The sequence below is a fragment of the Oncorhynchus nerka genome, linkage group LG10 (genome assembly GCF_034236695.1).
Source record: "Oncorhynchus nerka isolate Pitt River linkage group LG10, Oner_Uvic_2.0, whole genome shotgun sequence".
NCBI classification, from domain to species: Eukaryota; Metazoa; Chordata; class Actinopteri; order Salmoniformes; family Salmonidae; genus Oncorhynchus; species Oncorhynchus nerka.
The window spans coordinates 100,414,723-100,427,740 of NC_088405.1; the positions used below are offsets into that span (position 1 = coordinate 100,414,723).

At 48.8% G+C, this 13,018-nt stretch overlaps 1 long non-coding RNA gene across 1 annotated transcript; it reads right to left on the minus strand.

Annotated features, from left to right (window-relative positions):
* Window positions 1-12,030: 12,030 nt before the first annotated feature.
* On the minus strand, window positions 12,031-12,974 carry LOC135573603 (uncharacterized). Its single transcript, XR_010464798.1, has 2 exons — window positions 12,606-12,974; window positions 12,031-12,537 (listed from the first exon to the last, which is right to left on the minus strand). It is a non-coding gene; the product is annotated as an uncharacterized LOC135573603 (long non-coding RNA).
* Window positions 12,975-13,018: the final 44 nt, after the last annotated feature.

A 13,018-nucleotide genomic window follows, 5' to 3' on the forward strand; every position in this document is an offset into this window, starting at 1 on the left:
AGGATCAGGTCTAGGATCAGGTCTAGGATCAGGTCTAGGATCAGGTCTCAGGGTAGGAGTGGTGATCTAGGATCAGGTCTCAGAGTAGAAGTGGTGATCTAGGATCAGGCCTCAGGGTAGGAGTGGTGATCTAGGATCAGGTCTCAGGGTAGGAGTGGTGATCTAGGATCAGGTCTCAGGGTAGGAGTGGTGATCTAGCATCAGGTCTAGTATCAGGTCTCAGGGTAGGAGTGGTGATCTAGGATCAGGTCTAGGATCAGTTCTCAGAGTAGGAGTGGTGATCTAGGATCAGGTCTCAGGGTAGAGGTGGTGGTCTAGGATCAGGTATAGGATCAGGTCTAGGATCAGGTCTAAGATCAGGTCTTGGATCAGGTATAGGATCAGGTCTAGGATCAGGTCTCAGGGTAGGAGTGGTGATCTAGGATCAGGTCTAGAATCAGGTCTCAGAGAAGGAGTGGTGAACTCGGATCAGGTCTAGGATCAGATCTCAGGGTAGGAGTGGTGATCTAGGATCAGGTCTCAGGGTAGGAGTGGTGATCTAGGATCAGGTCTAGGATGAGGTATCAGAGAAGGAATGGTGAACTAGGATCAGGTCTCAGGGTAGGAGTGGTGATCTAGGATCAGGTCTCAGGGTAGGAGTGGTGATCTAGCATCAGGTCTCAGGGTAGGGGTGGTGGACTAGGATCAGGTCTAGAATCAGGTCTCGGGGTAGGAGTGGTGATCTAGGATCAGGTCTCAGAGTAGGAGTGGTGATCTAGGATCAGGCCTCAGGGTAGGAGTGGTGATCTAGGATCAGGTCTAGGATCAGGTATCAGGGTAGGTTTGGTGATCTAGGATAAGGTTTCAGAGTAGGAGTGGTGCTCTAGGATCAGGGCTCAGGGTAGGAGTGGTGATCTAGCATCAGGTCTCAGGGTAGGGGTGGTGGACTAGGATCAGGTCTAGAATCAGGTCTCGGGGTAGGAGTGGTGATCTAGGATCAGGTCTCAGAGTAGGAGTGGTGATCTAGGATCAGGTCTCAGGGTAGGAGTGGTGATCTAGGATCAGGTCTAGGATCAGGTATCAGGGTAGGTTTGGTGATCTAGGATAAGGTTTCAGAGTAGGAGTGGTGCTCTAGGATCAGGCTCAGGGTAGGAGTGGTGATCTAGGATCAGGTATCAGGGTAGGAGTGGTGATCTAGGATCAGGTCTCAGGGTAGGAGTGGTGATCTAGGATCAGGTCTAGGATCAGGTATCAGGGTAGGTTTGGTGATCTAGGATAAGGTTTCAGAGTAGGAGTGGTGCTCTAGGATCAGGGCTCAGGGTAGGAGTGGTGATCTAGGATCAGGTATCAGGGTAGGAGTGGTGATCTAGGATCAGGTCTCAGGGTAGGAGTGGTGATCTAGGATCAGGTCTAGGATCAGGTATCAGGGTAGGTTTGGTGATCTAGGATAAGGTTTCAGAGTAGGAGTGGTGCTCTAGGATCAGGGCTCAGGGTAGGAGTGGTGATCTAGGATCAGGTATCAGGGTAGGAGTGGTGATCTAGGATCAGGTCTCAGGGTAGGAGTGGTGATCTAGGATCAGGTCTAGGATCAGGTATCAGGGTAGGAGTGGTGATCTAGGATCAGGTCTCAGGGTAGGAGTGGTGATCTAGCATCAGGTCTAGTATCAGGTCTCAGGGTAGGAGTGGTGATCTAGGATCAGGTCTAGGATCAGTTCTCAGAGTAGGAGTGGTGATCTAGGATCAGGTCTCAGAGTAGGAGTGGTGATCTAGGATCAGGTCTCAGAGTAGAAGTGGTGATCTAGGATCAGGTCTCAGGGTAGGAGTGGTGGTCTAGGATCGGGTCTCAGGGTAGGAGTGGTGATCTAGGATCAGGTCTCAGGGTAGAGGTGGTGGTCTAGGATCAGGTCTAGGATCAGGTTTCAGAGTAGGAGTGGTGCTCTAGGATCAGGTCTCAGGGTAGGAGTGGTGATCTAGGATCAGGTCTCAGGGTAGGAGTGGTGATCTAGGATCAGGTCTAGGATCAGGTTTCAGAGTAGGAGTGGTGCTCTAGGATCAGGTCTCAGGGTAGGAGTGGTGATCTATGATCAGGTCTCAGGGTAGGAGTGGTGATCTAGGATCAGGTCTCAGGGTAGGAGGGGTGATCTAGGATCAGTTCTCAGGGTAGGAGTGGTGATCTAGGATCAGGTCTAGTATCAGGTCTCAGAGTAGGAGTGGTGATCTAGGATCAGGTCTCAGAGTAGAAGTGGTGATCTAGGATCAGGTCTCAGGGTAGGAGTGGTGATCTAGGATCAGGTCTCAGGGTAGAAATGGTGGTCTAGGATCAGGTCTAGGATCAGGTCTAGGATCAGGTCTAGGATCAGGTCTCAGGGTAGGAGTGGTGATCTAGGATCAGGTCTCAGAGTAGAAGTGGTGATCTAGGATCAGGCCTCAGGGTAGGAGTGGTGATCTAGGATCAGGTCTCAGGGTAGGAGTGGTGATCTAGGATCAGGTCTCAGGGTAGGAGTGGTGATCTAGCATCAGGTCTAGTATCAGGTCTCAGGGTAGGAGTGGTGATCTAGGATCAGGTCTAGGATCAGTTCTCAGAGTAGGAGTGGTGATCTAGGATCAGGTCTCAGAGTAGAAGTGGTGATCTAGGATCAGGTCTCAGGGTAGGAGTGGTGATCTAGGATCAGGTCTCAGGGTAGAGGTGGTGGTCTAGGATCAGGTATAGGATCAGGTCTAGGATCAGGTCTAAGATCAGGTCTTGGATCAGGTATAGGATCAGGTCTAGGATCAGGTCTCAGGGTAGGAGTGGTGATCTAGGATCAGGTCTAGAATCAGGTCTCAGAGAAGGAGTGGTGAACTCGGATCAGGTCTAGGATCAGGTCTCAGGGTAGGAGTGGTGATCTAGGATCAGGTCTCAGGGTAGGAGTGGTGATCTAGGATCAGGTCTAGGATGAGGTATCAGAGAAGGAATGGTGAACTAGGATCAGGTCTCAGGGTAGGAGTGGTGATCTAGGATCAGGTCTCAGGGTAGGAGTGGTGATCTAGCATCAGGTCTCAGGGTAGGGGTGGTGGACTAGGATCAGGTCTAGAATCAGGTCTCGGGGTAGGAGTTGTGATCTAGGATCAGGTCTAGGATCAGGACTCAGAGTAGAAGTGGTGATCTAGGATCAGGTCTCAGAGTAGAAGTGGTGATCTAGGATCAGGTCTCAGGGTAGGAGTGGTGATCTAGGATCAGGTCTAGGATGAGGTATCAGAGAAGGAATGGTGAACTAGGATCAGGTCTCAGGGTAGGAGTGGTGATCTAGGATCAGGTCTCAGGGTAGGAGTGGTGATCTAGCATCAGGTCTCAGGGTAGGGGTGGTGGACTAGGATCAGGTCTAGAATCAGGTCTCGGGGTAGGAGTTGTGATCTAGGATCAGGTCTAGGATCAGGACTCAGAGTAGAAGTGGTGATCTAGGATCAGGTCTCAGAGTAGAAGTGGTGATCTAGGATCAGGTCTCAGGGTAGGAGTGGTGATCTAGGATCAGGTCTCAGGGTAGAGGTGGTGGTCTAGGATCAGCTATAGGATCAGGTCTAGGATCAGGTCTAAGATCAGGTCTTGGATCAGGTATAGGATCAGGTCTAGGATCAGGTCTCAGGGTAGGAGTGGTGATCTAGGATCAGGTCTCAGGGTAGGAGTGGTGGTCTAAGATCAGGTCTCAGGGTAGGAGTGGTGGTCTAGGATCAGGACTCAGGGTAGAAGTGGTGATCTAGGATCAGGTCTCAGGGTAGGAGTGGTGATCTAGGATCAGGTCTCAGGGTAGGAGTGGTGATCTAGGATCAGGTCTAGGATCAGGTATCAGGGTAGGAGTGGTGATCTAGGATCAGGTCTCAGGGTAGGAGTGGTGATCTAGCATCAGGTCTAGTATCAGGTCTCAGGGTAGGAGTGGTGATCTAGGATCAGGTCTAGGATCAGTTCTCAGAGTAGGAGTGGTGATCTAGGATCAGGTCTCAGAGTAGAAGTGGTGATCTAGGATCAGGTCTCAGGGTAGGAGTGGTGATCTAGGATCAGGTCTCAGGGTAGAGGTGGTGGTCTAGGATCAGGTATAGGATCAGGTCTAGGATCAGGTCTAAGATCAGGTCTTGGATCAGGTATAGGATCAGGTCTAGGATCAGGTCTCAGGGTAGGAGTGGTGATCTAGGATCAGGTCTAGGATCAGGTCTCAGAGAAGGAGTGGTGAACTAGGATCAGGTCTAGGATCAGGACTCAGGGTAGGAGTGGTGGTCTAGGATTAGGTCTCAGGGTAGGAATGGTGGTCTAAGATCAGGTCTCAGGGTAGGAGTGGTGATCTAGGATCAGGTCTCAGGGTAGGAGTGGTGGTCTAAGATCAGGTCTCAGGGTAGGAGTGGTGGTCTAGGATCAGGACTCAGGGTAGAAGTGGTGGTCTAGGATTAGGTCTCAGGGTAGGAGTGGTGGTCTAAGATCAGGTCTCAGGGTAGGAGTGGTGATCTAGGATCAGGTCTCAGGGTAGGAGTGGTGGTCTAAGATCAGGTCTCAGGGTAGGAGTGGTGGTCTAGGATCAGGTCTCAGGGTAGGAGTGGTGATCTAGGATCAGGTCTCAGGGTAGGAGTGGTGATCTAGGATCAGGTCTCAGGGTAGGAGTGGTGGTCTAGGATCAGGTCTAGGATCAGGTCTAGGATCAGGTTTCAGAGTAGGAGTGGTGCTCTAGGATCAGGTCTCAGGGTAGGAGTGGTGATCTAGGATCAGGTCTCAGGGTAGGAGTGGTGATCTAGCATCAGGTCTAGTATCAGGTCTCAGGGTAGGAGTGGTGATCTAGGATCAGGTCTAGGATCAGTTCTCAGAGTAGGAGTGGTGATCTAGGATCAGGTCTCAGAGTAGAAGTGGTGATCTAGGATCAGGTCTCAGGGTAGAGGTGGTGGTCTAGGATCAGGTATAGGATCAGGTCTAGGATCAGGTCTAAGATCAGGTCTTGGATCAGGTATAGGATCAGGTCTAGGATCAGGTCTCAGGGTAGGAGTGGTGATCTAGGATCAGGTCTAGAATCAGGTCTCAGAGAAGGAGTGGTGAACTCGGATCAGGTCTAGGATCAGGTCTCAGGGTAGGAGTGGTGATCTAGGATCAGGTCTCAGGGTAGGAGTGGTGATCTAGGATCAGGTCTAGGATGAGGTATCAGAGAAGGAATGGTGAACTAGGATCAGGTCTCAGGGTAGGAGTGGTGATCTAGGATCAGGTCTCAGGGTAGGAGTGGTTGATCTAGCATCAGGTCTCAGGGTAGGGGTGGTGGACTAGGATCAGGTCTAGAATCAGGTCTCGGGGTAGGAGTTGTGATCTAGGATCAGGTCTAGAATCAGGTCTCGGGGTAGAAGTGGTGATCTAGGATCAGGTCTCAAAGTAGAAGTGGTGATCTAGGATCAGGTCTCAGAGTAGGAGTGGTGATCTAGGATCAGGTCTCAGGGTAGGAGTGGTGATCTAGGATCAGGTCTAGGATCAGGTATCAGGGTAGGAGTGGTGATCTAGGATCAGGTCTCAGGGTAGGAGTGGTGATCTAGGATCAGGTCTCAGGGTAGGAGTGGTGATCTAGGATCAGGTCTAGGATCAGGTATCAGGGTAGGAGTGGTGATCTAGGATCAGGTCTCAGGGTAGGAGTGGTGGTCTAAGATCAGGTCTCAGGGTAGGAGTGGTGATCAAGGATCAGGTCTCAGGGTAGGAGTGGTGGTCTAAGATCAGGTCTCAGGGTAGGAGTGGTGGTCTAGGATCAGGTCTCAGGGTAGGAGTGGTGATCTAGGATCAGGTCTCAGGGTAGGAGTGGTGATCTAGGATCAGGTCTCAGGGTAGGAGTGGTGGTCTAGGATCAGGTCTAGGATCAGGTCTAGGATCAGGTTTCAGAGTAGGAGTGGTGCTCTAGGATCAGGTCTCAGGGTAGGAGTGGTGGTCTAAGATCAGGTCTCAGGGTAGGAGTGGTGATCTAGGATCAGGTCTAGGATCAGGTCTCAGAGTAGGAGTGGTGCTCTAGGATCAGGTATAGGATCAGGTCTCAGAGTAGGAGTTGTGATCTAGGATCAGGTTTCAGAGTAGGAGTTGTGATCTAGGATCAGGTATAGGATCAGGTCTCAGAGTAGGAGTTGTGATCTAGGATCAGGTTTCAGAGTAGGAGTGGTGATCTAGGATCAGGTCTCAAAGTAGGAGTTGTGATCTAGGATCAGGTATAGGATCAGGTCTCAGAGTAGGAGTTGTGATCTAGGATCAGGTTTCAGAGTCGGAGTGGTGATCTAGGATCAGGTCTTAGAGTAGGAGTTGTGATCTAGGATCAGGTATAGGATCAGGTCTCAGAGTAGGAGTTGTGATCTAGGATCAGGTTTCAGAGTAGGAGTTGTGATCTAGGATCAGGTCTCAGAGTAGGAGTTGTGATCTAGGATCAGGTTTCAGAGTAGGAGTGGTGCTCTAGGATCAGGTATAGGATCAGGTCTCAGAGTAGGAGTTGTGATCTAGGATCAGGTTTCAGAGTAGGAGTGGTGATCTAGGATCAGGTCTAGGATCAGGTCTCAGAGAAGGAGTGGTGAACTAGGATCAGGTCTAGGATCAGGTCTCAGGGTAGGAGTGGTGATCTAGGATCAGGTCTCAGGGTAGGAGTGGTGATCTAGGATCAGGTCTAGGATCAGGTCTCAGAGAAGGAATGGTGAACTAGGATCAGGTCTCAGGGTAGGAGTGGTGATCTAGGGTCAGGTCTCAGGGTAGGAGTGGTGATCTAGCATCAGGTCTCAGGGTAGGAGTGGTGATCTAGGATCAGGTCTAGGATCAGGACTCCGGGTAGGAGTGGTGGTCTAGGATCAGGTCTCAGGGTAGGAGTGGTGGTCTAAGATCAGGTATCAGGGTAGGAGTGGTGGTCTAGGATCAGGTCTCAGAGTAGGAGTGGTGATCTAGGATCAGGTGTAGGATCAGGTATCAGGGTAGGTTTGGTGATCTAGGATCAGGTCTCAGGGTAGGAGTGGTGATCTAGGATCAGGTCTCAGGGTAGGAGTGGTGATCTAGGATCAGGTCTAGGATCAGGTCTCAGAGTAGGAGTGGTGATCTAGGATCAGGTCTCAGAGTAGAAGTGGTGATCTAGGATCAGGTCTCAGAGTAGAAGTGGTGATCTAGGATCAGGTCTCAGGGTAGCAGTGGTGGTCTAGGATCAGGTCTAGGATCAGGTCTTGGACCAGGTATAGGATCAGGTCTAGGATTAGGTCTAGGATCAGGTATAGGATCAGGTCTAGGATCAGGTCTCAGGGTAGGAGTGGTGATCTAGGATCAGGTCTCAGGGTAGCAGTGGTGATCTAGGATCAGGTCTCAGTGTAGGGGTGGTGGTCTAGGATCAGGTCTAGGATCAGGTCTCAGGGTAGCAGTGGTGATCTAGGATCAGGTCTTGGATCAGGTCTCAGTGTAGGAGTGGTGATCTAGAATCAGGTCCACAAAATCATATTCATTTTGATCTAAAATACAAAACTGGAAGGATGCAGTTTAAAAGTATTTGAAGCAAAACAATAGACAACAAAATCCATTACACAGAGAAACAGACCATGTGTTTTTCCTATCTTGATAATGCCTTGTTTCTAAATATCAAATACCTGGATCCTTAGCCTCCCTGTTCCTCTTCCTGTAAAGACAAAAGAGGGTGGAAAGAGGGAGAGAGAGATCAATAAAGATGGATGAATGAACAGAGAGAGAGAGAGAACTGGTGGGGAAAGAGAGGCCACTGTTTACTCCCTCCATTAACCAGAGTACACAGGCCAAGAGGAGGAAGAGGAGAAGCAGAAGTGATCTATTCATCGTCACATGATCCTCCTGATTTAAAAAAAAAATCAAAGTGGTGTCTAAGGTCATCTACCAGACATTTATGTCTGAGAGGAAACGGACCATTAGGGCTGGATCTGTGTTCCAAATGGCACCCCATTCCCTATATTTAGTACACTACTTTTGATGATACTATATCATGATGTGTGTTGAAGGAAATATATTGGTAGGCAGCTTAGGTCTGTATGTATTTGTCACACACTCTGTTATAAACACAGACGATTACATGTAGAATTGGAGCGTCAGGTGAATTAGGTCTTCATGGTCATCTTAGTTAAAGGATCCAGACTGAATGAAACAAAGTATCAAGCAATCGAACTGAGCTGTAACACAATTCAACCTAACTGAGTTATAGACCTCCTCAGGCTGGTTATAGACCTCCTCAGGCTGGTTATAGACCTCCTCAGGCTGGTTATAGACCTCCTCAGGCTGGTTATAGACCTCATCAGGCTGGTTATAGACCTCATCAGGCTGGTTATAGACCTCCTCAGGCTGGTTATAGACCTCCTCAGGCTGGTTATAGACCTACTCAGGCTGGTTATAGACCTCATCAGGCTGGTTATAGACCTCCTCAGGCTGGTTATAGACCTCCTCAGGCTGGTTATAGACCTCCTCAGGCTGGTTATAGACCTCCTCAGGCTGGTTATAGACCTCCTCAGGCTGGTTATAGACCTACTCAGGCTGGTTATAGACATCAGGCTGGTTATAGACCTCATCAGGCTGGTTATAGACCTCCTCAGGCTGGTTATAGACCTATTCAGGCTGGTTATAGACCTCCTCAGGCTGGTTATAGACCTCCTCAGGCTGGTTATAGACCTCCTCAGGCTGGTTATAGACCTCCTCAGGCTGGTTATAGACCTCCTCAGGCTGGTTATAGACCTACTCAGGCTGGTTATAGACCTCCTCAGGCTGGTTATAGACCTCATCAGGCTGGTTATAGACCTCATCAGGCTGGTTATAGACCTCCTCAGGCTGGTTATAGACCTCCTCAGGCTGGTTATAGACCTACTCAGGCTGGTTATAGACATCAGGCTGGTTATAGACCTCATCAGGCTGGTTATAGACCTCCTCAGGCTGGTTATAGACCTATTCAGGCTGGTTATAGACCTCCTCAGGCTGGTTATAGACCTCCTCAGGCTGGTTATAGACCTCCTCAGGCTGGTTATAGACCTCCTCAGGCTGGTTATAGACCTCCTCAGGCTGGTTATAGACCTCCTCAGGCTGGTTATAGACCTATTCAGGCTGGTTATAGACCTCCTCAGGCTGGTTATAGACCTCATCAGGCTGGTTATAGACCTCCTCAGGCTGGTTATAGACCTCCTCAGGCTGGTTATAGACCTACTCAGGCTGGTTATAGACCTCCTCAGGCTGGTTATAGACCTACTCAGGCTGGTTATAGACCTCATCAGGCTGGTTATAGACCTCCTCAGGCTGGTTATAGACCTCCTCAGGCTGGTTATAGACCTCCTCAGGCTGGTTATAGACCTCCTCAGGCTGGTTATAGACCTCCTCAGGCTGGTTATAGACCTCCTCAGGCTGGTTATAGACCTATTCAGGCTGGTTATAGACCTCCTCAGGCTGGTTATAGACCTCCTCAGGCTGGTTATAGACCTCCTCAGGCTGGTTATAGACCTCCTCAGGCTGGTTATAGACCTCCTCAGGCTGGTTATAGACCTACTCAGGCTGGTTATAGACCTCCTCAGGCTGGTTATAGACCTCATCAGGCTGGTTATAGACCTCATCAGGCTGGTTATAGACCTCCTCAGGCTGGTTATAGACCTCCTCAGGCTGGTTATAGACCTACTCAGGCTGGTTATAGACCTCATCAGGCTGGTTATAGACCTCCTCAGGCTGGTTATAGACCTCCTCAGGCTGGTTATAGACCTCCTCAGGCTGGTTATAGACCTCCTCAGGCTGGTTATAGACCTCCTCAGGCTGGTTATAGACCTCCTCAGGCTGGTTATAGACCTCCTCAGGCTGGTTATAGACCTCATCAGGCTGGTTATAGACCTCCTCAGGCTGGTTATAGACCTCCTCAGGCTGGTTATAGACCTCCTCAGGCTGGTTATAGACCTCCTCAGGCTGGTTATAGACCTCATCAGGCTGGTTATAGACCTCCTCAGGCTGGTTATAGACCTCATCAGGCTGGTTATAGACCTCATCAGGCTGGTTATAGACCTCCTCAGGCTGGTTATAGACCTCATCAGGCTGGTTATAGACCTCCTCAGGCTGGTTATAGACCTCATCAGGCTGGTTATAGACCTCATCAGGCTGGTTATAGACCTCCTCAGGCTGGTTATAGACCTCATCAGGCTGGTTATAGACCTCCTCAGGCTGGTTATAGACCTCCTCAGGCTGGTTATAGACCTCCTCAGGCTGGTTATAGACCTACTCAGGCTGGTTATAGACCTCCTCAGGCTGGTTATAGACCTCCTCAGGCTGGTTATAGACCTCCTCAGGCTGGTTATAGACCTCCTCAGGCTGGTTATAGACCTACTCAGGCTGGTTATAGACCTACTCAGGCTGGTTATAGACCTCCTCAGGCTGGTTATAGACCTCCTCAGGCTGGTTATAGACCTACTCAGGCTGGTTATAGACCTCCTCAGGCTGGTTATAGACCTCCTCAGGCTGGTTATAGACCTACTCAGGCTGGTTATAGACCTACTCAGGCTGGTTATAGACCTCCTCAGGCTGGTTATATACCTACTCAGGCTGGTTATAGACCTACTCAGGCTGGTTATAGACCTACTCAGGCTGGTTATAGACCTATTCAGGCTGGTTATAGACCTACTCAGGCTGGTTATAGTCCTACTCAGGCTGGTTATAGACCTACTCAGGCTGGTTATAGACCTCCTCAGGCTAGTTATAGACCTCCTCAGGCTGGTTATAGACCTCATCAGGCTGGTTATAGACCTACTCAGGCTGGTTATAGACCTCCTCAGGCTGGTTATAGACCTACTCAGGCTGGTTATAGACATATTCAGGCTGGTTATAGACCTCCTCAGGCTGGTTATAGACCTACTCAGGCTGGTTATAGACCTCCTCAGGCTGGTTATATACCTCCTCAGGCTGGTTATAGACCTACTCAGGCTGGTTATAGACCTCCTCAGGCTGGTTATAGACCTCCTCAGGCTGGTTATAGACCTACTCAGGCTGGTTATAGAACTACTCAGGCTGGTTATAGACCTCCTCAGGCTGGTTATAGACCTACTCAGGCTGGTTATAGACCTACTCAGGCTGGTTATAGACCTCCTCAGGCTGGTTATAGACCTCCTCAGGCTGGTTATAGACCTACTCAGGCTGGTTATAGACCTCCTCAGGCTGGTTATAGACCTACTCAGGCTGGTTATAGACCTACTCAGGCTGGTTATAGACCTCCTCAGGCTGGTTATAGACCTACTCAGGCTGGTTATAGACCTACTCAGGCTGGTTATAGGCCTACTCAGGCTGGTTATAGACCTCAGGCTGGTTATAGACCTCCTCAGGCTGGTTATAGACCTACTCAGGCTGGTTATAGTCCTACTCAGGCTGGTTATAGACCTCCTCAGGCTGGTTATATACCTACTCAGGCTGGTTATAGACCTACTCAGGCTGGTTATAGACCTACTCAGGCTGGTTATAGACCTATTCAGGCTGGTTATAGACCTACTCAGGCTGGTTATAGTCCTACTCAGGCTGGTTATAGACCTACTCAGGCTGGTTATAGACCTCCTCAGGCTAGTTATAGACCTCCTCAGGCTGGTTATAGACCTCATCAGGCTGGTTATAGACCTACTCAGGCTGGTTATAGACCTCCTCAGGCTGGTTATAGACCTACTCAGGCTGGTTATAGACCTATTCAGGCTGGTTATAGACCTCCTCAGGCTGGTTATAGACCTCCTCAGGCTGGTTATAGACCTCATCAGGCTGGTTATAGACCTATTCAGGCTGGTTATAGACCTCCTCAGGCTGGTTATAGACCTACTCAGGCTGGTTATAGACCTCCTCAGGCTGGTTATAGACCTCATCAGGCTAGTTATAGACCTCCTCAGGCTGGTTATAGACCTACTCAGGCTGGTTATAGACCTCCTCAGGCTGGTTATAGACCTACTCAGGCTGGTTATAGACCTCCTCAGGCTGGTTTATAGACCTCCTCAGGCTGGTTATAGACAGACTATCACATTCAACCATAACTGCAGGCCATATAGCCCATCTATCCTATTTAAAAGGGACTGAAGACAAAACAGACCACGCGGTTCCATTTCAACATATTTATTATTATTCATCATTATTATTATTATTATTTATTAGTGAGACCAAAGCAACAACATATATAATACATTAAATCAAGTAGCCTACAGGTACAGATGGAACTACCCAATCAGAACTAATTCTGTGGTACAGATGGAACTACCCAATCAGAACTAATTCTGTGGTACAGATGGAACTACCCAATCAGAACTAATTCTGTGGTACAGATGGAACTACCCAATCAGAACTAATTCTGTGGTACAGATGGAACTACCCAATCAGAACTAATTCTGTGGTACAGATGGAACTACCCAATCAGAACTAATTCTGTGGTACAGATGGAACTACCCAATCAGAACTAATTCTGTGGTACAGATGGAACTACCCAATCAGAACTAATTCTGTGGTACAGATGGAACTACCCAATCAGAACTAATTCTGTGGTACAGATGGAACTACCCAATCAGAACTAATTCTGTGGTACAGATGGAACTACCCAATCAGAACTAATTCTACATTTACATTTAAGTCATTTAGCAGACGCTCTTATCCAGAGCGACTTACAAATTGGTGCATTCACCTTATGACCTCCAGTGGAACAGTAGTGCATCTAAATCTTTTCAGGGGGAGGGCCTACTACACACACAACAACTTTTCAAATGTTCAACTCAAAAAGGCACAGAAAAACGTGGACAGTAAAGGTTCATTGTAAATTCAGAAACTGCTGTGCAGCAAAAAAAAGAAAGTAAAGCACTGATCATTGAGAATGACCGCTAAAGACATGATCCATTAATTAAAATAATTAAAATGGTATCCTAGGCTACAAACCTAAACCTAATCCATATGTTCAAATCAAAAGGCCTGATTGACATGACATCACAGCCACATCCTGAGTGAAGACACATGCACAAATCAAAAGGCCTGGTTGACATGACATCACAGCCACATCCTGAGTGAAGACACATGCACAAATCAAAAGGCCTGGTTGACATG